The following is a 23,906-nucleotide window of genomic DNA, read 5'->3' on the forward strand; positions in this document are numbered from 1 at the left end:
ATTAACATTATGTATCAATCTACTACAGGATGACAGTTATCACAGCAGGAAAGTGGTATAAATTGTTTGTTTGATAGTACAAAGGCTATTGTCAAGATCCAGATACTGGATTATGTTTCATCATTATGCATGCACAACCTGAAACCTTATAGCAGGTACAAATCCTATGAGGAAGCAAAAGGAACATACAGAACAGATCGCAATGGGAGAGGAACACAGGATAACACCAATGAAGCAGTGCAATTATGTTAATGTGCTTCATCATACAAAATGTTCAGAGTAATATACTGATCAGGAAGTGCATGAGTTAATACTGACAAGATATGTAGCAGAGTTAAGTCTCATGGGCAAATTCTTTCCTAGGGCTATGGAAAATTCTCAAAAACCTGTTATCTCAAAGAGGTGTTAGTCAGGATGAAGACAAACCTGATATAAAAAGAGGGCTCTGTCACCAGCTACCTTACAAAGCTGTCTTTGCAATTAATGAGATAAATGTGCATACAATACTAGAAAATTGCTCATGCGTCAGTCTTGACTAAGGATGTAAATCTTCACTTTTTTCATTCTTGTAGGTGGAAGAAAATAATTTCTGAAGTTTTCTCTCTGGTGGGTAAGATGATGGTAATACTGTGCCTTCCCACTCTTCATTTCAGAATGGAGTTTTTTTGTAAGAAATTCACATACAGTGATGCCTCGCATTACGACATTAATTCGTTCCAGCGAAATCGGTGTAGAACGAAAACGTCGTAATACGAAAAGAAAAAACCAACTGAAACGCATTAAAACCCATTTGATGTGTTCCAAAGGGCTGTAAACTCACAGTCCAGCGAAGATCCTCCATAGGGCAGCCATTTTCGCTGCCTGTGCAGCGAGGAATCCATCCCAGAAAACAGCAGGGGGCCATTCTGTTTACCCGACGGCCATTTTGAAACCGCCGATCAGCTGTTGGAAAATTGTCGTTTTGCGAAGAATCGGTTCCCGAAGCAGGGAACCGATCATCGCAAAGCGAAATTCCCCCATAGGAAACATCGTTTTGCGATCGCAAAAAGTTCATCGTAATGCGGTTTCATCGTTAAACAGGGCAATCGTAAAGCGAGGCACCGCTGTAAGTGGTTTTTTTGCACAAAAATTTGAAATTTATGAAAAAAATTCAACTTGCTAACTATAGGTTAAGTGTAGGGGTTCCAGAATATGCAGGGCTTGTTCTTAAAAGACTGAGTTCTGGAACACCCCAGTTGTTTGGATTTTTTAGCCAAGCATCCTCTTCTACCCAGTGAACTTAACTTGGGAAAAGACTGAAAGGGACTTTACCTAAGAGGCTACTGCTAGGAATGCAGCATGTAAGAGGATAATTTACTTGGGTGGCATGATCTATGCCTCTGTATCACCAAGCCATCAACTAATAAGCCTGACTCCTGTTTCCACCAGTAGTCTGGAGACTTTGAAATTGGTTACTCGGGACAGTTTGAACCCTGGCCTCACCATTCATGGAGCCAGGGGTTCTCACAGTATGACATAATAAAATGCTCATCTTTAAAGTCTCACAAGACTCTTCATCCTTTCTGTTGCAACTGCTTAACCCACCCACTTCTCCCATGTAAATAACTCTAAGCATTCCTTTGTCACAGAGTTTACCAAGGGCTATTTTGCATGCCATGCCCATGCAAATTGTCCATAAAAACCACAGAGAATGTAGGACTTCAGGAAAAATATTTGCAAACTTTAAAGGCTTTTGATACAAGACTCTCATGTGCAACAACATTTACAGGCTTTTCTCTCATCCAAAGAAATAATTATATGTGCAAATGTTTAATTTTGCTTAAAAAAATTAAAAAGTATTATAACCTCTTGGTGCTTTTAAAAGAATGTCCCCTCCCCCGCTCATACTTCAGGATATCTAAAAAAACCAAAACAAACCCCAAACCCAATCCTTGCACTTATCGGTCTGAAATAGACATAGTGATATTAATTATGAATTGAGTAAGAATTCCAAAGAATGGGAACTTGATTACCAATATAATCAAGTTTACCAAGATGATGGAAAATCTGTATTTTGAGCATGTTCTTTTCAGACTTTGGGATTAGCCAGTAGTCCTTAACCCAGACAAACTGATTTGGAAATCTTAACTGGCAGGGGAAGGGGAATAAACCATTGTCTGATTCCACTTTTGGTGCCAGGTGATGGTTTCTATCTATTGGTACTCAATTATACTATGTACGGGGAAGACTTCCCCATATGCTTCAGTGACCACCAGCTGCATTTAAGAGCTAACATTAATGAAAATGCTGATGTGCCATGATGGCCACTGCAGTTACTGTATTATTCCTCTGGACTGAAGAGAAAGTAATTCAGAAGCTAAAGTCATGTTTTTATTAATGAATAAACATATAAAATGTTTAGTTAATTTACCACTTGCTCCTTCAGTGATTGTAGGAAAGAGACAGAGAGACTAGATGGACTTAGTTTGCCACAAGATCCCCTTTAAAAACCATTAATTTTAACACAGGCTGTGTTAGTTTGAAACATTTGTGGGATCCATACAGTGTTTTTTTAGCTGCAGAAAAAGATGTGCTGACATTCAGGATTCAACAGAAGGTGAGGGACTTATGCATGCTCTGCTAATGAATTGCAAGACAATATTCAACTTGAGAGACTCCAGGGAGCTAACCCAGCATGACGGATGGGGACTACTGCTTACATGATCACTGTTCACAAAAGTTTCATGGCAAAAGGGCTCTGCAAAGTAGAGTGGAGTTGCAGCAGCTTCAGTATTATTTGAAGCAATATGGGCAGGATCTATGGTGAAGCACCTCTGCGTATCACAATGGATCCTTCTAGAAGTCAAAGCACATCTAGCCGAAACAGAAGCTAAAACTGGACTTCATCATGGGACTTTCAAGGTAACCAAGCATCATGAGAAGGAGGCACTCTGCTATGCTCCCCACATTGCTAAAGGTAAGATTAACTAGCATCTCCCCAGCCAGATAGGTACAGGACACTGAACTCTAGAAACTGCTGGGACAAGACCCTATGCACTTGGGATTTTCTCTTGGAAGCATCTCTCCCTGGGCCTAATGGTTTCCAGAGCTCCTGTTGTCCAAAGCAAGAGCTCAGATGCCTTTGATGCTAGACTACATTTCCTTCAGGCTTAATAAGCCTCAGCAGTTTCAGCCATCTTTCCTGCACTCTTTCCAACATTGTGCCCTTTCAGAGCATCTATTATGACTGGGCTGAAGAAGACTCTAGAATAGATTGCCCCTCCCCCTATCAATTTGCTGTCAGGACTAGTACCTATTTCAGATGTTAAACTGCTCTTATATTGACTGTGCCCTAGCTAAGAACTATGGATGGATTTTGACTAGCTATGCATAAACTCACTATGGGAGTCCTGAGAGCCTTCAAGAAGCTGCTTATGGTCTTAAGCCTGAATAGTGCTGTGTGGTTATATTTATCAGTATGGCCATGTTTGTCTCATTGAATGGAATAGAACGTTCTCCCTATTTACTAGAATTGTCTTGTGGAGAATTCACAAGAAGCCACACACATACCCTGCAAATGGTTACCTGAATCTACACAGGGAAAGACAGTGTTTTGAGTGTACTGTGCTTTTGTTTAGTTGGGATTCTTTACCTTGAGTTCAGATTATAATTAACCGAAGGCCCTTTCTGTTTAGGCAGCATAGCCTGTGTAGATCTCTTGCATTTCAAAAGTGTTAGTCTTCCATACAAGTTCCGAAATAGCAGTCCTTGAATTATACAATAGGATTTTCAGCTCATGTTTATTTATTTATTGCTGAATTGTGAGATCCTTCAGTGACAAAAGCAGCCAACTCAATAACAGGCAGGACATGGAAACCTGCACTTTTGTTCTGAGATTACAATCTAGTGAGAAGCTGAAAGAATCATTTCCAAATTTTCAAGTGACCTCTATGGAAACACCCCCAAACACAACATATAAACATGGATACGTTGATGAAATGGGCTGGTATATAATAATCAGATCTATTTCTCTTCGAATAGCATCTTACCCCTCTAAAAGAGGAGGTGTTCACCCCTGCAAGCAGACTGAAATGCCTGCAACGTCTGTTCCTACCTATGAAAGAGAATTCTGCCAGCTTTAACATCATTGATATAATTTTGCACATCCCCAAACTGTAACTAGAAAGCCACCCAGACACATGAATTTACTCATTTGTGCAAATTATGGAGCATGGAGGGGGGAGGGGGAGTATACACAGAACTATGCTTACATGTTAACAATGTGAACAGCAAGGCATGGAAACATTAAATAAAATGAATAATTAACAGGCACACCAGAAAAATATGTATGACTTTTTAATGCAGAAAGGAAAATTGCACAATTGCACAACCTAACACAGTAGAAGAGACACGAAGAAAACGCAAATGGCATTTGGAGAAGCTCAGCAAAATCAGGACTGAGATATTTTCAAATGCCTGCCTGTTATTCAAATCTCTTGTAACACATACTCTCACAGCTCTTTTAGAAGTGAAGCATCCACCAAATCATGTCCTTGAAAATAATAATTCTGGGCCTCATCTCAGCAGTTGCATTAAACATAATACAGGCAAGAATAAAGATCATATTAAGTGGATGATTTGAATGGTTATAAATATTTCAGTAAACAAATTCAGTTAAGAGGCGTAGACCTTGAAAGGTAATTTGTCCTACAGAAGCATTGGTTCTATTGTTCAACTAAATACACCGTAAGTAACCTACAAAGGGCACAAGAGATAGGAAACTGTTTACAATGATTACCCAGACTTCTGGAATCACTGGAGGCTTTTAGCATTGCCAATCAATAGCTTTTTAAAATGCAACAATGAGGTTAACACTCTGTAAAAACCTTACCATGCTACCTTTGCAAGACTGATCAAGAGTGACAATGTGGAAGATATTTATACCTTCAATCCCAGGTACAGCCATTCACATGGATAAATAGGAAGAAGCTGGCATTACATTTCTTCCATAGTTTTGACCTTTGCCTGCTTTTGTTACATCTGATTTCACATAGTGCTTCTTGAAAATACACTGTCTGAAACCATTGTTGGAACCATTGAAATATACTGCATAATGGTAGGAAGGCAGTCATAAGTTTTCAAAAAGTAAAACATTTTCCAGCTGTTAAGCACAGGAAACATGGCTTCCCATGTCTCTTAGTGGCTATTCACACAACATGTTTCTCTATGTGAATACTTTCCTAATCAGAACTGATGGCATGCAGAAAATAATATTTTAGCCACGGGTCCAAACGGTGAGCAATATGAGTTAATTAAAGACCTTTGACTTCACCAAGCTAAAACAACTAGCCAAATGAATATACAGTAGCTTCAGGCAATGAAATCATGCAAGTACGTACAGATATCGGAACAATTGTTGCACCCATTCCAACCAAGGCTATCCACTATTGCTAGCTTCAGCCTCCAGGTCAATTTGACAAATAGTTCCTGATCATGGAGAGAACTGTTAAAAACAATTAGCTGGTTAAAACAAAGCAAACGAGGAAAGTGCAGCCCATTCTTTTCCTAACGTATGCTCTAATATTCAATCATTTTTTACATCTGGATATCTGACTTTCTACCAAACTGTTAACATGCTTTTTCCACCAATGGGTTTAAATCAGGAGTTAACATTGAGCTTCATCTTCCTGATCACCTGCGTCATGATAATGCAATCGTAGTAGACACCAGAGAATTTGCTAGGCTGTCCTCCTAGGCTTCACCACATCTCATATTGGCACACAGTGCTGGAACAGGTGCAGACTTCAACAAACATTCCTCTTCGGGTTAGCAGCCTTGAGATCACTGCTCTGCATGTCTTCAGTCTGGGAACTGTGTGCAAACAGGACCATAAATCATCAAGCTGAATTTCCTATGAATCAGATGTTGCCTTGTTGCTAATAAGCATCTACAAGGACCCAACACAAGAATTAAAAAACCTTTCTTGTGCTTCTTTAAAGACAGGATCAAAAATCTCCATTGCAGGTCAAGTTACATGATACTGGATCTGTAAACTGACTCCTAAAGAAAAAGAGATCTTCAAAAGAACTCTATGTGCAAGGTTATATGAAAGTATCACTGAGCTCAGATCTTAGGAAAACTGCTTGTTTGGGGTCCAATTGTCAACCACTCCTCTTCTTTTGGCTTTTGCTCCCATGCCCTGTGCATTCACACAATATTATTCTATTTAACTTCTCTAGTAGTGACAGGCATTAAAGGTGTGGAACTACACAGCTTGATTTAAGAAATACATACACACTGATCAGTGGAGCAATGGAAGGCACCACCTTCCACCTTGCTGAATGATTCAAGGCTTTTCACTTCCTTTAAGTGCTCAAAGTCTCCTTGTTAAACAGGGAGTCAGTGCTGGCAGTCTGCAGCAGCCCAGCATGCAATGAGAACCAGACAAATGACCGAGACTTGGGACAGAAGTTATATTAGTCTGGATGGGAGTTTATTGGCTTCTCGGACCATGTGATCTTGCTCAGTCCCTCTTGCAGTGATCCACAGCAGCATACTTTGGAGCAACAGATCAGGGCCTTTGGTTATAATTTGGCCAGTGATGTTGGAAATATAGCCTGTGGGCTCCTGGGTCAAAAGTGAGAGTTTTTGAGAGACTTATAAAATGAAAATGCATATTGTCACAGCTTTGAACATTAGGCTGTCAGGTCTAAAGTTGCTGCCTAAAGTTTCAGAGTACTGCTGTGCTTCTCTGGACCTCCAGCCAGGGAGACAAACTTCAAGGCAAGAAGCATGAAGAAGAACATAGATTTTTGTGAGTGACGTAGGTTTAAAGCCCAGGAACTAATTGTTATGCGTTCCACAAAGACTCACTGGCTCAGCATGAAAGTGTCTGTGCGTATGTTGGTCCAAATGGCATCGTGCACCCAACCAGCTGTCTCTCCAGTCTCCTCCACTTTCTCCTGAAACTGCTGCACTGTCATTGGATCCACCATGCCATAATTCAAGCACCTTGGGGTTGAGCACTATACTTGCAACTCCTAAGAATTCTTGTTACACAAACTCTGGGAGAGACTCCCTCCAATGTTTGCCTGCTTCATCTCTATGACATCAGAAAGGACAGACCTGAAAGCCCCAAGAGTGGGATGTTGCTGATCTGCCTACTCTCTAGAAATCAGCTCTAGTGAGGGGGAAAGCAGAGAAAAAGGACTGAAACTACATAATGTAGCTGCATTTCTCGCTCTGTATTACATGTAAACATGCAGGGCCCCAGTCTGGACAAGGACCATCATCTACAATACAGGGGATGGTTAAACTTTCTTTCTCCCAGCTGTCTTCCTACATTTATCTTACAAAGAAATCTAAAAAGGAAGGGGGGAGCAGAGGTGGTGGTGGTGTTTGTTTAGTCCTCATTTGGAGACTTGGAAAATTATCAGTCAGAAGGAAAGATTTAAAGCCCTGATACCTGCAAGCTGTAGCCACAACACAGACTGCCTCCCCCTCCCCAATTTATTCTCAATAAGTGAGAAGGAAATAGGCTCAAGGTGCACGGTCTGAAACTCAACATAAAAAAAAACCTAAGATCATGGCCACTGGTCCCATCACCTCCTGCAAATAGAAGGGGAAGATATGCAGGCAGTGACAGAGTTTACTTTCTTGGGCTCCATGATCACTGCAGATGGGGACAGCAGCCATGAAATTAAAAGACGCCTGTTTCTTGGGAGGAAAGCGATGGCAAACCTTGACAGCATGTTAAAAAGCAGAGACATCACCTTGCCAAAAAAAGTCCGAGTAGTCAAAGCTATGGTTTTTCCTGTAGTGATGTATGGAAGTGAGAGGTGGACCATAAAGAAAGCTGACCGCTGAAGTATTGATGCCTTTGAATTATGGTGCTGGAGGAGACTCCTGAGAGTCCCCTGGACTGCAAGGAGAACAAACCTATCCATTCTAAAGGAACTCAACCCTGAGTGCTCACTGGAAGGACAGATCCTGAAGCTGAGGCTCCAGTACTTTGGCCATTTCATGAGAAGAGAAGACTCCTTGGAAAAGACCTTGATGTTAGGAAAGTGTGAAGGCAAGAGGAGAAGGGGGCAACAGAGGATGAGATGGTTGGACAGTGTCATCGAAGCAACCAAGATGAACTTGACACAACTACAGGAGGCAGTGGAAGATAAGAGGGCCTGGCGTGCTCTGGTCCATGGGGTCACGAAGAGTCGGACACGACTAAATGACAACAACGCACTCTATCCATTTCACTATGGTGTGCTTCCGTTTTCAGTATGTGAAAGATGTGACAATACTGGAGTAATTTATCCATCTCAAAGGGTGCACCTTTCCATCCTCTGTTTATACTGGGCCTTATCAGCATTCATACTGAGAGAGACCATACAAAAATTAAAGAATATCAATGTTTATTTCTCACCACCTCTTCCCTCATGCATCCCCATAGCAGATTATGTTCTTGAGACAGGTGGCAATCTAATGGCCAAAATCCTACTAAAGATAATAATTGTGTGCTTTCAAGTCACTTGCGATTTATGGCAACCCTTTTCAGGGTTTTCCAGGTACGTAGTACTCAGAAGTGATTTACTGTTCCCTTCTTCGGGTGCCCTGGGACTGTGCAGCTTGCCCAAGGCCACACAGGCTGCCTGCACTCACAGGAGACAACAGTACGGAATTGAACTCCTGACCTCTACCTAACTCACCGAGCTATCCAGGCAGCTAAAATCCTATTAGTTACTTATAAGAACAAAATACACATGGCACAATTTTTGACAACCATCTGCCACAAGTGAAGAAGCCAATGATGACAGTATGTGTTGCATGCTAAACATAGTGACTTGGGATGCAGCAAATAATTTCTATGCTGATTTCTGAGTTGGCAGCAATTCACCACCAAAAGTTACCCTGTTTGCCTAAAATGAATGATTTTGGCTTCTGTGTCAGAAATAGCCTCTAGCCACGCTATATTCTTTTAGAATTGGGAAAGTATGTTCTTTTTTTTAAAACCCAGCTACAATAGATTTCCTGCAGATTTTCCTTCCTACGAAAGAAGAGGACTTCATCACCTATTCTGACCTTCAGCAGTAGCAATAAATTGTTTCTTCAGCAGAACTATAGGTCCCATAAATTAACTGATCTCTCAAGACAGATTGGTTTTACAAGCCTGCAGGGCTCCATCCCTTTTTCTCCCTTAGCAAGAGCACTGCTAGTATTGATTATGTTTATCCATATCATCTTCTCCATTTATTCATTCTACTCAAGCATGTTTCCTCTTAAGAATCCGTTATCAGGGCTTCGGAAAAACATGCAGGATACAGCACGAAATGCATTTTAAGCAGCTGTAACTTAAAACTTCATAGCAGATTAAATTCATAGGTTTTATTGATGCAACACGGTAAATGTGGAAGATCCTTCCCATCTTTTTACAACTTAACAATTAAAGTGCCATTTAAGAACAACACTTTGTTTCAAATTGCAAAATAGAGCAATCCTATAACAAAGTTAAACTAGGCCAAAACTGTGTTCAAAACATAGTATCAAGGCTTCAAGGCAGTACATATTTTTAAGAAATGTGAAGCCAAGCAGTATTCTCTAGGCTAGGAATATAAATCTTGGCTTGTCTCATCTTCATAGACGAAGACTAAGACCTGCATTTTTTCTTCCTGACCCTGCAATAGCATGAGGTATTTGCCAGCATTTGTGACTCAATGGTTTTATGTATTTTGAGTAACTTGCATAAATTGTGCAAAATCATAACAGCAGCTGTTTTATTTTGAAAATCTGAAGCATCAGATGGGTTCTTTGAATCTTATTAAATAACCACTACTCTTTCTGTGCTCTTTCTCTTTCTTTCTGCATTTGTGCTTTGCTTCTGAAAGGGCAAGTGCACTAGTTTTGCATAGACTGCTCCTGGGGCATTCTGTGGAAATTGCAAAAACTCTGATGGAGTAAAAATACACTAATTGACCAGAATCTCGTTATTTATCCAGGTGTCCTGTCATATTATGATATCCTAAACCAACACGGACAAGGAATTTAGCAAGTATTTTTCCATCTCTGCTCTGGATTTCGATTTGTGAAAGACAGCTGGTTCACCATCATATCAAAAGCAGAAGATCTGACTTGAGACAGCCAAATTTATTTCAATTCTGTTTGAACATGAGTTCTAATATCTTTCAGAAATCAGAAATTTTACTTTTTTGAACTATAAATCCTACAACATTCAGCATGGCCAGCGGCCATGGTATTCTAGGACTTAATTGTACGAAAATTGATGCTTCTTTACTCCAAATAATTTTCAAAGATGTGCTACTCAATCCCCAAACCAGTTGTTTTGAAAATACACATATACCATATTTTTCCGCGTATAACACTATAATTTGTCTAAAATCTTTAGAATAAAAATTGAGGGTTGTCTTATACACGGAAGTAAGCTGAGGAGAGAACAAAAACAAGTGGAAGGGAAAGCAGGCATCAAACTGATCCTGCAGGGCTTTGATCCCTTCCCCTCTACACTTGCTAAGTCCCACTTAGATTTCTTACTTTTGGGGGCATGGGGGCATCTTATACACAGAAAAATACAGTATATACACAGAGTAATGGGCTGACCATATGAGAAGACAAAATTCTCTTTGTGTTGGATTTTATTTATTTATGGTATCAGTGAATATTGGTCAGGTCACAATGGAAGAAGAATAGACAATGGAAGAAGAATAGACAACATGTCATAGTCCTGAAAAACTGGATACAAAGACAACCTAGATATTAAGAATGCTACATCAAGATGCAGTTTTCGTTCTAAAACAGTTGCCTATTCTTTAAACTGTTATTTAGAAGGAAGACTTGTCATGCAACCTGTATCTTCTTATATAATTTTAAGAGTACTCTGTCTAGACTTCAGGACCAGGTTTTTGGTTTTTATTTCTATAATGTGGCATTTTATTTCAGAAAATTTATGTACTCCAGCATAATCTTATACTGATCTGTTTAGAAAAAGTCCTGGTCACACAAGGAAAATGTTCTCTAGAGATCATTGCTTTTCCCCCCAGTCACATGACGCAGCCAAGATTGAAACATCTTCCCAGTCAGCAGTGTAACTGCAGTTTATTTTCCACTCCCTGAGAGTTGCTTTATTTTGCACCTCTGTTGAATCAGTGCATTACTTACTGGAATTGCCTGTGTGCACAACCTGTCCCGCTTCTTTTCAGAATTGAAGCCAGGAAAGTGCCCACCATTATTGTGACACACTTTATTTTCAGGGCCAGTATATCAATACATTGGTAAAAGTATTTCACAGAACAAATTGAGCCATTGCTGCATTGCATTTCAATACAGTGGGGTCTCTACTTAAGAACTTAATCCGTATTGGAAGGTGGTTCTCAAGTTGAAAAGTTCTTATGTTGAATCTGCATTTCCCATAGGAATGCATTGAAAACCATTTAATCCGTATCTGCTCTTTTCCGTCCATAGAAACTACAGTGGAACCTCTACTTAAGAACTTAATCCGTTTTGGAATGGTGTTCTTAAGTTGAAACGTTCTTAAGTTGAAGCAAAATTTCCCATAGGAATGGACTGAAAACCAATTAATCCCTTCTGGCTGTTTTTTGTTATGTAGAGGTGCGTTCGTATATTGAAGCATTAGTTCCCATAGGAACTAATGCAAAGCTGGTTAATACGTACTCTACCACTAGGGGGAGAATTTTTTTAACCTAAGATGACCTAAGGTTAAAAAAAGAGCAGGAAAGGTTTTTTTCCTGTTCTTATCTTGGATTTCTGTACTCAAGTAGAAGCAAAATTTAGCAAATGGAGCTGTTCTTAAGTTGGATTGTTCTTAAGTAGGGACGTTCTTAAGTAGAGACCCCACTGTACACTGCTCTTCACCAGTCATTGTGAGGACACAGTCACAAGGTAGATGCAGGGTGGAAATGGAAATGGCAGATGAAGCTGAAAGACAGAGGAGATAGTGGGGGAAGTAGACAGACCAATATGATTCTGCAGGAGCAGACAGCACAACAGAAGACATATTTCTAAACAGAACCCCCTTCCTGATGTATCGATAAATATATATTTTAAAAATACATACAAATCAAGGGGCTGAACTGCCCCTTGAAGCAAGAGAGAAAATAAACTGGTACCATGGTGTAGCCGGCCATAATGATTCAAATAGGAAGAAAAAAACCATTACTGCTGGAAGTTCTTAGGATGTTCGCCCCAGTGTATTGAGAATAAGTACAACACAGGCAAGGAAAGTATCGGAAGAACTAGACAACATTTCCTTCATGTGACCAGGGCCTAAGTGAATTTAGGATTACAATTTATACAAAGATCAAAACAGCACACTTGGCATTTATCAATATTTGGTGGTGGTGGGTTAACAATAATAAAAAGGGGAAGAGGAATTTTCCATTAAGTGTATGTGAGTGCCATCAGCCTTGGCGGCTTCTGCAGTGGCTCTTTCTTCCACCATCAACTGTACAGATAACATTGAAGAGATTTCAACAGCAGGATTTACTGTAAAGAAGACAGGAGAAATAAATACAGAACCAGGAGTTTACTTCAATATAATTCCCTTCCCTTTAGTATTATTCAGAGTCCAAAGGTCCTCCAGTTATCATCATCGGTTCAGTCTCTGTCACTTCTCCTTTCAACAGGTGGTGTCCATCGCCTTGTCGCAGGGATGGTTTCTATGCCTACACCAAAGGGAGCGATTGCAATTCCAATTTGACTGGTGGACTATCCCTCAGGTGATCACAGAATCATAGAGAAGTGAAGTTGGGAGGGGCCGACAAGGCCATCAAGTCCAAAACCCTGCTCAAGGCAGGTGAAGGCTTCTGGGAATTGCAGTACAAAACACATGGGCTACCCAAGGTTGGGAACCACTGCTCTAGGGAAACTTCACACTGCCTCTCCTCTTCAACCTCCTTTATTACAACCATGGACAGTTCTCTTGCCTACTCCACTTGCTCTCCAGGACCCTCTTTATATCTCCTAGTTCCCAGGAGCCAGCTGCCCCCTCTTCCTCCTCTAGGGGTGTTCCCCTTCATCTAAGTTTTCTGCTGGCATCACCTCCCTGGGGACTTCTCTAAGGGTTCCATACTTCTGGGCCTTGGGTTCTCTGTCCTTGGGTTTCTCATGAGCCCATTCTGCCAAGAGCATATCACCCCAGTCCATTGAGGGGCTGGTGGTCACGGATTCCCCTGGCTCAGGGGAAAAGGGACTTGGTCTGCTCACTGGGACCCTGGTGCTGGTATCTTCCTCCTCACTGTGTATTACATGCTACAGTCTACCTTTGGTGATCTTCATGTTCTACACTAGCACTAAGTGCAAAGTTGCGCAACAGGATCGTACCCAATATCTATTCAATTTTTCATCATATAAGTGCTACTAAATTCATACTTTCAAATGTTGTTTCCCCAATGTCTGCAATGTATTTTTGCTTACAGTACTGTAAATATGGACAGATTTAGTGACAATTCACATAAGCCTTATAATGTTTCTTATTAGAAAGGTTTGGTTTCTACCTGACAAGAAAGCTAAAATGTGTGCATAGTGTCAAGGGTTCTGCCAAGTGCCCCACTTCATACCAATATCACATTTATTCCTATAATCAGTCATGAGAGACAAAGTCCCTGAGATTGAGCTCATAGATAAGAACAACCAGAAAACAATGCATGCCAATCAAAGACAGCACAAACCCAAACCTAACTCTCTGTTTGAGTTTTACTTCTGATGGAAAGGCAACAAAAACACCAAGCTAAAAATTTAGTGCAATTCAAAAATGACTGCTTTTGATGCCAATTGAAGGTTCCCTTTGGTGGCACAATCAAGTAGCCCTGGCTCTCTATCTTGTTACCCATTTCTTCATGCAGCTGATGTTTATAGACAACAGCTAAATCCCAATGTTTGTCCAAACTATAATAGAATCAGGTTGAATCAATGAGAAATTGGCAAGTCAACACTTATGTAGCTTTCACTGAATCAGCAGATCTACACTATTTGAGACCAACATTAGATTTAGGCAAAAGTATGTATTCATGTGGAAGGAAGCCCAGGATGAACTTGCAGAATTGATGTGTGTAGTGTTGTGTAGTGTGTAGTGTGGTATGTGCTCTGGGTTTAGCAGCAAACTGCTAGATAGCTAGCTCAATGGTTTAGACATCTGGTTGGGAGCTTGATAACCCACTGTGCCTCCCTAACAGGGGCTGGACTTGGAGATCCATAGGGTCCCTTTCAGCTCTGCAACTCTATTATTAATTTATTATTTATTATTATTATTATTAATTATTATTATTATTATCATCATCATCATCATCATCATCATCATCATCATCATCATCATCATCATCATCATCATCGGCGGCAGCGGCGGCGGCGGCGGCGGTAGTAGCAGTAGTAGTATGAGAATCCTTTTTGAATGCAAACATTAATATGTTTTAACTATATTTACCACCACCCCTCTTTTTTGTCAGAATGCAGCACATCAGTCCTAATGAGCAAGAAAGAAAAAAACAGGTGGATCCTAGAAACACTACAAAGAACATGACAACAACCACCCTCACACAAAATAGATGAACTGCAAAGATTCCCTCCTGGTGATCTTATGCAGAGAGAAATAGCACAGAGCACAAAGAAATCTCCCAAACAACTGTTTACTCCAAAATACTCTGGTAGAGGAGGATAACCGTTTCAAGTCCCAAACAACTTAAACAGAACACATAATACAGTGGTGCCTCGACTTACGAATGTCCTGACATACAATCATTTCGAGTTATGACCAGCTCCAGCCACACAATTTTGCTTCAACTTGCGGCCAGAGCTTCCAGTTACAAACAGAAAAAGGCTGGGGGAAAAGGCGGGGAATTCAAATTGCTAACTGTTGGTGGCGAAGAGGCTCCTTCTTTGTACTGTAATTCTTTCGCCCCAATGGTTAGAGTGAGTGTGACTGGAGGAGGCTTCGTACTGCCTGGTAAGGTAAGGTGCCGCTTTCTGCTTTTTAAAAACTGTTCTGGGTGGGTTTTGCAGCGTGGTTTTGGGCTGGGTGGTAGGATTATGTTTCTGTGATGTGATGGGTATTGGGGGGGTTGGTTTGTCTTTTTCCCCATTTCCAATGGTCTTGAGGTGTTATTTGCTTTTTGGGTTTTTTCCCCCATTTCCGATGGGCCTTGCGACGGTTTGTTTGCTTTTTGCTTTGCTTTTTTTCTTTTTTCTTTCTTTCTTTTTTTTGGCATTTCCGATAGGTCCTGCACGGTTTGTTTGCTTCCTGCTTTGCTTTTTTTGCATTTCCAATAGGTCTTGCACAATTTGCTTTTTCTTTTTCTTTTTCTTTCTTTCTTTTTCTTTTTACATTTCCAAAGGGTCTTGCACAGTTTGTTTTCTTTTCTCTCCCCCCCACTTTGGCCGGAATGGATTACTCGCGTTTCCGATGGGTCTTGTAGTGGGTTTTTTTTCTCCTCTTTTTTTTAATGGTTTTGTTCTTCGGCCAGAACAGATTGATTGCATTTCAATGCATTCCTATGGGAAATGGTGCTTCGACTTACAACCATTTTGAGTTACGCCCGGAGTCCTGGAACCAATTAAGTTTGTAAGTCAAGGCACCACTGTATATATATTTCTGTAGCAGCTAGAGATGGGCATAATCATGGCACACGGTCTCCAGAGACCAAAGATAAAAAAGCACTCCAAGCAGTGGTTACTGGTAACATTTCTGCCCCATGGCATGTGGTTCTAAAAATAAATGCTATTATCAGGAACACAGAAAAGGGGTATAAAATTATCATGGCTTTTGATCACATAAAACCATCCTACTATGTTTCCCTGAAAATAAGACAGGATCTTACATTAATTTGTGCTCCAAAAACACATTAGGGCTTATTTTCAGGGGATGTTTTACATTTTTTTCATATATAGCAATTACATTTATTCAGATACAGTCAAGTCATCTTTTTCTGGTTGCTGCAAATGGTGTTGGGTGGGGGTTTCACTTCACTAGGGCTTATTTTGGGGGTAGGGCTTATATTACGAGCATCCTGAAAAATCACACTAGGGCTTATTTTCAAGTTAGGTCTTATTTTGGGCAAAACAGTTTACAGTTGTTACACATCATGGGAATTAAAAATCTCTTTCCCCACACACCCGTTAGCTATCTTTTATATGCCACAGGGCTTTCTTTGGAGGGTTGTCTGGACACTGTCGCTACAGCCTCAGAAAAGAGTCTGTAAATCACTGTCAATTAAAACTGCATGTATTGACAAGCAAATATAGATTATGAGATCCATATTCGTAGCAATAAAGGAGAACAGCTTCAGTGGATTCTGCTTTTTTTTTTTCTAACTTGCAGACTTATAAAAGCTGTACATGATCCACATTCTGTTCAGTGCCAGTTGCCTCTCCATCTGCTTGAAGGGCCAGGCAAGCAGAAATGTTGGGTGAAGGAATCTGGATGGCTTTTTGAAGCAGCTTACTAGGGTATACTTGCCTGTGCTTGGCAATATGGCCTTCTTTATTGTCTCAATAGAGAAAGTCTTCTATGGTCTTCAGATGAGACCAGGGATGTGCTCGGGCTTTTGTAGGCGGGTGTGCATCAAAATGGGGTGACATACATTTTGTTCATTACCACAGCAGGTATGGGGATGAATTTTATATATATATAATTTGAAGGACCTCTATTTATCCCAATGTGTAGCCTTTGCAAAAGACTAATTTGCACCCAAATGGAGGTGTGAGTGGAATTCTCTGAGGTGATAACCCTGTCGCGTATTAGGTGGATTGTGACATTAAAAGGGAGGATGGAGAAACCCCCTACTCTATTTTCATCTTTTTTTAAAAAAACATTTCCCTAACTGATACACTACATTTCTAATACCATAGGATGATGCATTGCTATTTTGATATGGCAAAAAAACCAAACAAATCAGAACAAAAAAAAATTGAAGTCTCTGCACCCTGCACATGAGGGTTGAAATAAAAGGTGGAGATGTGGGCTATATTGACTCCATGGGCTCTGTGCCCACAAGGCCGTGCATTTCCAGTTGAGAAGAAAGGTAGGTAAAAAAGGGGTATTCCTTACCTTTCGTCTCCCCAACCTTCACCTCAAGTATTCTCCCCTCACACCACTGTTATCCTCAGCTTTTGCTGCCTCCTTATTCATCACAAGTAAACCTGGTAAGCTTACTCATGAGTCAGCCAGGTTAACTTACATGTGAGTCAATTAGGTAAACCTTGCTTGCAAGTAAACTGAGTAAAGCTTACTCATGAATAAATCAGCAACCCAAAGACCTGTGTGGACCCTTCTCATGGGAGAATAAACATCTCCAGCATGAATGGAAGGATCGCTCAGGTGAGAAGTAAAATACATCACAGTGAACATAAGAACCTCTTAAGCACAAACCAGACTGATCCAAATTCCCCCAACTAGACTAGTCCTTTGTTTTTTTTAACAAGTACATAAGAGAGGGTGTTTCCCTGTGTGACTTCCAAATTACGGAATTCGCTCATTTCTAAGTTGTGATCTGCTTCTACTCTGAACTGATTTTAAGAAGGGAGTCAACACACATTTCAGGCTGGTATATGAGGTTTACTTTCCCTCATAGTCCTGTGTTAACTGGATCCTTCATTGATAGTAACTTAAATGCATTTTACTTGAGTGTAATGGTTTTATGGTAGGGCAGGTATATATGCTTTTATTAATTTTTGGCTAAATGTATTTTTATCTTCTTTTTATTTTAAAATGTCTGTAAGCCCCCTTCAGTGCTGCCTTTAAGTGGAAAGATAAGGCATAAATGTAATAAACAAACATAGAACAGAATACAGTACTAGTGTGAGAGTTAAAAACCACTCCCTGACTCCCCAACCCAATTCCACAGTGCTGTTGCTTTAGCCAAATTTCTTCCAGCCTGGGCCCAATACTAGAATCAAGCTGTGCTGAGGGAAAAAAAACTGTTGTACACACAGATATACTGTGACCAAGAAGAGGCTGTTGCTTCCTCACCTGTGTCCAACCTTTTGTACAACCTTGGATTTCCACACACACACCAATTCCCTGCCATACATATGATGTGCATAGGAAGCATAAATAAAATACAAGTGACAGCTCTATTACTTACACCTGGCAAACCAGAGGAAATGGAATATATACCTGTAGACTGTAACCTAACTGGATCTCTGATCATTCTTCATTTTAATCATCATCATCAACATCATCAACAACAACTTTATATATGATGGTGGGTCACCCCTATCAACACCTCTGCCGCTCCTACAAATATTGTACAAAATAAATCTGCCATTATTACTCTCTGAAAACTTTCAGAGAAACAATGACTTCACTAAGGCCATCCTATATCAACAGACATCCACATTCTGACCTTGAACACATTCAATTCATAGTGCATTTATTAGAAGAGCCAATATTTTGTAACAGCTCAAATGCCAAATTCATACAGAGGTGAGGGACTTGGGCTGAAGGTATGGGAAAACCAGATTAAGTTTTCTCTTCAGTTACAAAACTTATTTAGGAAATTGGAAAAATCACCAAGGCAAAGCAAGGTGATTTGAGAATGAAAGTGGAAAGGCAAATCTATAATTCATAAGTGAAATTAATAGGTTTCAGCTGAATCCATCTTACACATTGAATAGGAAGCCAAGGCTGCAGACCTGTATATACATATCCGGCCATGTGCAATTTTCACTTCATCTTTTCAAAAAAGGTCTTGCTATCTACATGTGCAGTATATCACATGTGTGGAAGAGAACATCCTCTGTGTACAGGTTCAAAATGGATTTCCTGCCCTTTCCAGATGAAAGCATTTTGTAGCACTAGGACACGGAAAAGATCCTCACTTGAGATTTCAGAGAGCAACTGATAATCAAAGGAGAGCAGGACTGGGGGACTGTCTAGCTCTCGGTTTCCTCCTGCTGCATCCTAAAGTCTCCTTAAAGAAAATGGCATCAGTGGCATGCTTTGAAGATGGATAGCAACACCTAACTACTCCCCAGGTACATTTTATGTAGAGTTGGCTTAACATGCCTGACAGAGAAAAATGAATGGTTGAAACACATAATCTCAAGAGCATGGAAGCAGAGTTCATCTGCGAATAAAACATGAGAATGGAAAATACAAACTAAGATATTAATTGTTTTTGGATTTATACATCAACACACTGAAAAAGTTAAGTGGCTTTCCCTGTAAGATCACTTGGATCAGGATGCTGGATGTGTCTCTTTCTCATTATTCTCTGGCTACACTTGCAGAATTACTTGTTTTGGAGCCAGTCAGAATACTGATGATGAGTAAGACGTTTACAGCTGCTGTCTCAGACACCTGATGTGCCAAGAGACTAGGATCCTTTCCCCCACTAAGGCAGACTGGAAAATGACAGGGCAGGGATGTTGACACTTGGGGGAGCACTAAAACACTCCATCCTCCCACACATTCTAAGGCAGTGCATAATTTTTTGCTCACCTAGACAGTGAGCCATTAGTTCTTGTAATCCATGCCACCTTCCCTGCCATCTCTGGCAAGCACAGAGGATTTGGCGAAGGGTTTATTCTTGCACAGAACTGGGATTTGACCACAAAGAGTACCATTTCAGTAGGAAAGAGGCCTGTACATATACAGCAGGCCACCTTCCACAGGCCACAGGCTGCCCCCAAGCTTCTTTTCATCACTGACAAATTCCTTCCCATTTTTTTTCCTGGCACCCTACAATTCCTCCCCCAAAACAAAATGGAAGAACTGCACCTCCAGGAGGTGTAATTCTGAAACAAGGCATGCTCCCTCACACCTTATACATGCAAAAAATGAATGTTTTCGCATCTTTAGGAAAAAAAACCACAACCCAGAAGTGCTCCCCCTCCCCCATAAATTGGAAAGGCCGATACAATCTGGGAAAATGTGTGGTAGCATCAAAAAAAATGGAAAAAGTGCCCCTGCATCCATGACGCTTACCAGCCTTGCCATATAGACATGCTCCACCACTAGGTACAAAGACGTGACTAGTTTGGGCAGGGCTTCATTCTGCAAATCCAGATGCTGAAGTGAGGGAATGATCTCAAGTCTTTTGTGTATGCTTGAAGATTTAGGTAGAAGGAAACATCTCTTGCATTCCCTCACGCAGAGCTCGGAATGGGCAAATGGTGACCAGGAAATAATTCTTATTAACATGTCCATTGAAGGAGTAAACATATTTGAAGATGGCACAGTCCGTCGGGACTATGTTGCTGCTATGTGCCATCAAGATGCCACTGACCCATAGCAACTCTGTGCATAACTGATTGCTGCTTTTGGAAACCCAGACACTGTAGCTTCCTTTACAAGGTCAATTCATCTCCTATTTGGCTTTCCTGCTGCCTCCAGGACTATACACCTGGATTTTTCTAAATACAGTATGTTGATAAGCTCCTAAAATTCTAATACATTACTTCTACTTAAGATCAATACATTTGGAACACAAAACAAGGAAAGAAGAAATTGAAGGTAAATGCTAACCCTTGGGCCCTCCTAATGTGGTTGGATGCCAAGTCCCATTAACCCCTTCCAGAACTGCCAATGGTGAGGAACGATGAGACCAGGAGACCAATAATACCTAGAGGGCCACCAGTTCACCACCTGCCCTCTAATCAGTGCTGCTCCATTCAAACTGTTCTTGATAGCACCTGGATACAACCTTACCAAAGATTGTTCCATGCATCATAAAATTCTAGTAACAAAGATGCTTCAGTGTGGAAATTAAAAATAGAACTCACTTCCCAGTGTATGAACACAGAGAAAAAAGGATCAGAGATTATGAACTACCTAACAGATTTCACATTAGTCCCCATTTGAAAATGTTTTCTTTGTAAGAATTGTGTAATGTGTGAATAGGCACTTGATGTCAACAGTGGATATGGCACAGAAGAGCACGTACAAATATATGTTAAGCTGACAAAAATCTACATTATATTGTAGACACTGTTATATCAGAGAACCAGGAGGGGAAAGCGCAGGTCCCAGCAACAAAGACACCTTGAAACATAATGGACAAAAGACAACAAACACAAAAGAGGTCAGTTCAAGTGCTTGGGGGGGGGGAACCCCTAAAACTGCAACTCAAACCACAAAAGATGGCTTGGAAAGGACTTGGTAGACTAGATAGCTTCATGAAGAATATGAGTTTTGCACAGAATACTGTAAATACTGTATAAAATCAATCAAATCCATATAGCTAAGACATCTGAAAATGTCTCTTGGACTTTGACACTCTTAGTGCTTGCTTCCCCAGCACATAATGCCACCTTTGTTACTAATTTACTAACTGCCTTCAGCACACCAGTTTGTAATGTTTAATCTAGCCGTGATTCTATTATTTAGGCACAAATATTATTCAACAGCTCTTTGAAAACTGTATGGGATTTGAGGCATAAAAACAGCGAATGCATTCCATATTGTCAACATTGTTCTAAGCAGCTACACACTGGAACATTACGAGTGCTCTGGAGTAGGTTTCTATTCTTTACTATAATTTACTGAAACAACACCACCACAATGTGATTTGTCATCCAATGACAGGCTGTGGTTTTATTGACCAGGTTTATGAATTCTTTCAAGGAAAACATGTGTAGAAGAACTTGAAAGCCTATAAGATCGGCACCCAGATACATTCTGGAATCTTTATGCGGAGTTTCTCCATCAGCAGTCGAACTCTCAGTGGTTCTTAATTTCCTTTGTCCCCAATAATCTTAGCAAGTGCTATGCCGATTGAGGTTGCTTATTTGAAAGAAGCTTCTTGTCCCTCTCTCCGCTGAGCTATGCTTGGGGTCCATGTGGAGCCCTGGCTTCCTTTCTTTCAAGTCATTCCCAAAGTGAGACACACAATGGGTGTGTTGTGCCCTTGTGTAGGGTGGATGGGGGAGCTCTCGGAAAAGGAGGTGTGAGCTGCCTCTCCTACCTACTGGCCTCTTAACAGAGCAAGCATCAGGAACTAATCAAACACAGCAATGGGGCGTGCAGCCCATAAAAACTCGTGCAAATGCGCTTTCCCTCCTGACCTACATACAATGTAAAGTAACACAATACAATACATTACAATGCAAGAGCAGAAGAGCAGTAGTGCAGGAGGGCGGTGGTGTTCTTTTAATCTAGTTATAACAATAGTAGCGCCAAGCAAAGAATCAACGGGGGGGGGGGGAATCGGAGGCTTGGGTTTCCTAGTCGAAAACTCTCCCCAAGACCTGGAATAAACTGTTCATCCCTAGATCTTGGAATCCCTAAAACCAATAAGAATAACTATATGCAAAAAAGAAAAGTGAACGAGACAGACTCCTAGGTCTCTAAAGCGAATGCTAGCTGCTGAGCAATGTCCAGAACGGACGCCCCAGGTAATGACAGAGATGCTTTCCAACAAAGAAAACGATTCAGAAAGAAAGAAAAAAAACAAAATCACATGCAACGGAATGAAAGATCGATGCCGCGAGCTGGAAAATGAGACGAAACAACTTTGCGTAAGGGCACAAATAAATAAATAAATAAATACCATCCCGATCGGGAGCCGAACGAAGCCGAGCCGTGCGAACAAAAGCTCACCTCTCTCTTCCCGGGCAGTTCAGACGCGCGTGAACGACAGCCGCCTCTCCCCCCCCCCCGGACTAAATCCACAGCCAGATGCTCCCAAGCCGGCAATCTGTTAATAGGAAATGTGTACACACACAAACCTCAGTGAGGGTGCTCCGTTTCCCCGTCTCTCCTTCCTTCCCTCCCCACCCCCGATCTTGCAAAAGACAAGAGCCCGTCTCGAGCTCCACACACCTGCGTGCCCGCCCGCCCTCCGCAGCCGGCGGCGTGTGTCGGCTCCCTCTCACCCACCGACGGCGGCCGTGGGCAAGCTCCAGGCGAGCAGAGGGCAACACCCTTCGCTTGGGTCACCGGTGCGCACTCGGAGAACAACGGGCGAAAGACCGAGATAACAGCGCAGAAAGGGCTTTACTCGCGCGCGCGCGCGCGCTCTCCCGGTTCCCGCCCCCCCCCCGCCTTTCCAAGAGGCGCACATGCAGGCACGCGCGCACAAATACCCGCGCGCGCACTCCCCCCCTCCGCCGCCCCCCCCGGACACACAAAGCCGGGAAGCCCGGCTGCCCGAGACCGGAGCTATTGCCGCGTCCCTCCCGCTGCATTCCACCTTTTCCCAGTGAGTGGGAGCCAGAGCCGGCCGGCTTGTCAAAATGGCAGCTTGGAAGTCTTCCCTGCTCAATTAATTAGTGCTTCATACGCTGCTTTCTTTATTTTCCTTGCAAGGAATCTGCCGCCCCCCCCCCCGCAGGCAACATATTCATTTCGTTTTGTTTACTTCTCGCGGCAAAGCCTAGCATAATATGCTACTCTCTTCAAACCTCCCCCCCCCCCGGCAAAATGGCTGGTGCTTTCAGCAGTGCTGCAGACCGCTCACTGGCTTCCACTAGCTTTTTGTAACCATGGCAACAACCAACAGACTGAGCCACCAAGCATGGTTGATCATGTGCAGCCCTCCTCCCCACACGGGTGGTTAATTGCTGTCTGTCCTCTGGTTATGATGAGAAGGGTGCTGAAAAATTGTGAAGGTGACAAGGAAGGGGGGGTGTAATTGTGAGAAGCCTTATAGAAGTAGCCAATGTTTGATGAGTGGAACTAGTTTCCTTCTTCCTTGTTTTGTTGATCTGATGTGTGTGGAAACTGGAAGCCTGGGAGAGGTTTACAACGCAGTTTCAACCACTGGTTAACTATGGGGGACAGGCTGTTTTTGCAGGGGTGGAAAACTAGCAACCCTCCAGATGGTGCTGGACTACAGCTCCCATCATCCCTGACATTAAATATATTGGCGCATTCATTCATTCATTCATTCATTTATACCCAACTATCTAGTGGGGTATTTCCAGCTATAAACTAATAAGAGTCTAGGGACTCCAGCTTCTCCACC

At 41.6% G+C, this 23,906-nt stretch overlaps 1 protein-coding gene across 49 annotated transcripts in view; it reads right to left on the reverse strand.

The window, feature by feature from the left end:
- The window catches only part of SORBS2 (sorbin and SH3 domain containing 2), a 237,799-nt gene extending 214,899 nt beyond the window's left edge, over nucleotides 1-22,900 (reverse strand). For 39 of the 49 annotated variants that reach the window (XM_078393957.1, XM_073001376.2, XM_073001371.2 and 36 more), the window contains exon 1: nucleotides 22,669-22,813. The gene's annotated coding sequence lies outside the window, so the exon portion shown is untranslated. Of the gene's footprint in view, nucleotides 1-22,490; nucleotides 22,641-22,668 lie in introns of those variants that run through there. The other 10 variants (XM_078393944.1, XM_078393928.1, XM_078393936.1 and 7 more) reach the window with 5 other exon arrangements.
- Nucleotides 22,901-23,906: the final 1,006 nt, after the last annotated feature.

Source organism: Pogona vitticeps, chromosome 5 (assembly GCF_051106095.1).
Source record: "Pogona vitticeps strain Pit_001003342236 chromosome 5, PviZW2.1, whole genome shotgun sequence".
In the NCBI taxonomy this organism is placed as follows: Eukaryota; Metazoa; Chordata; class Lepidosauria; order Squamata; family Agamidae; genus Pogona; species Pogona vitticeps.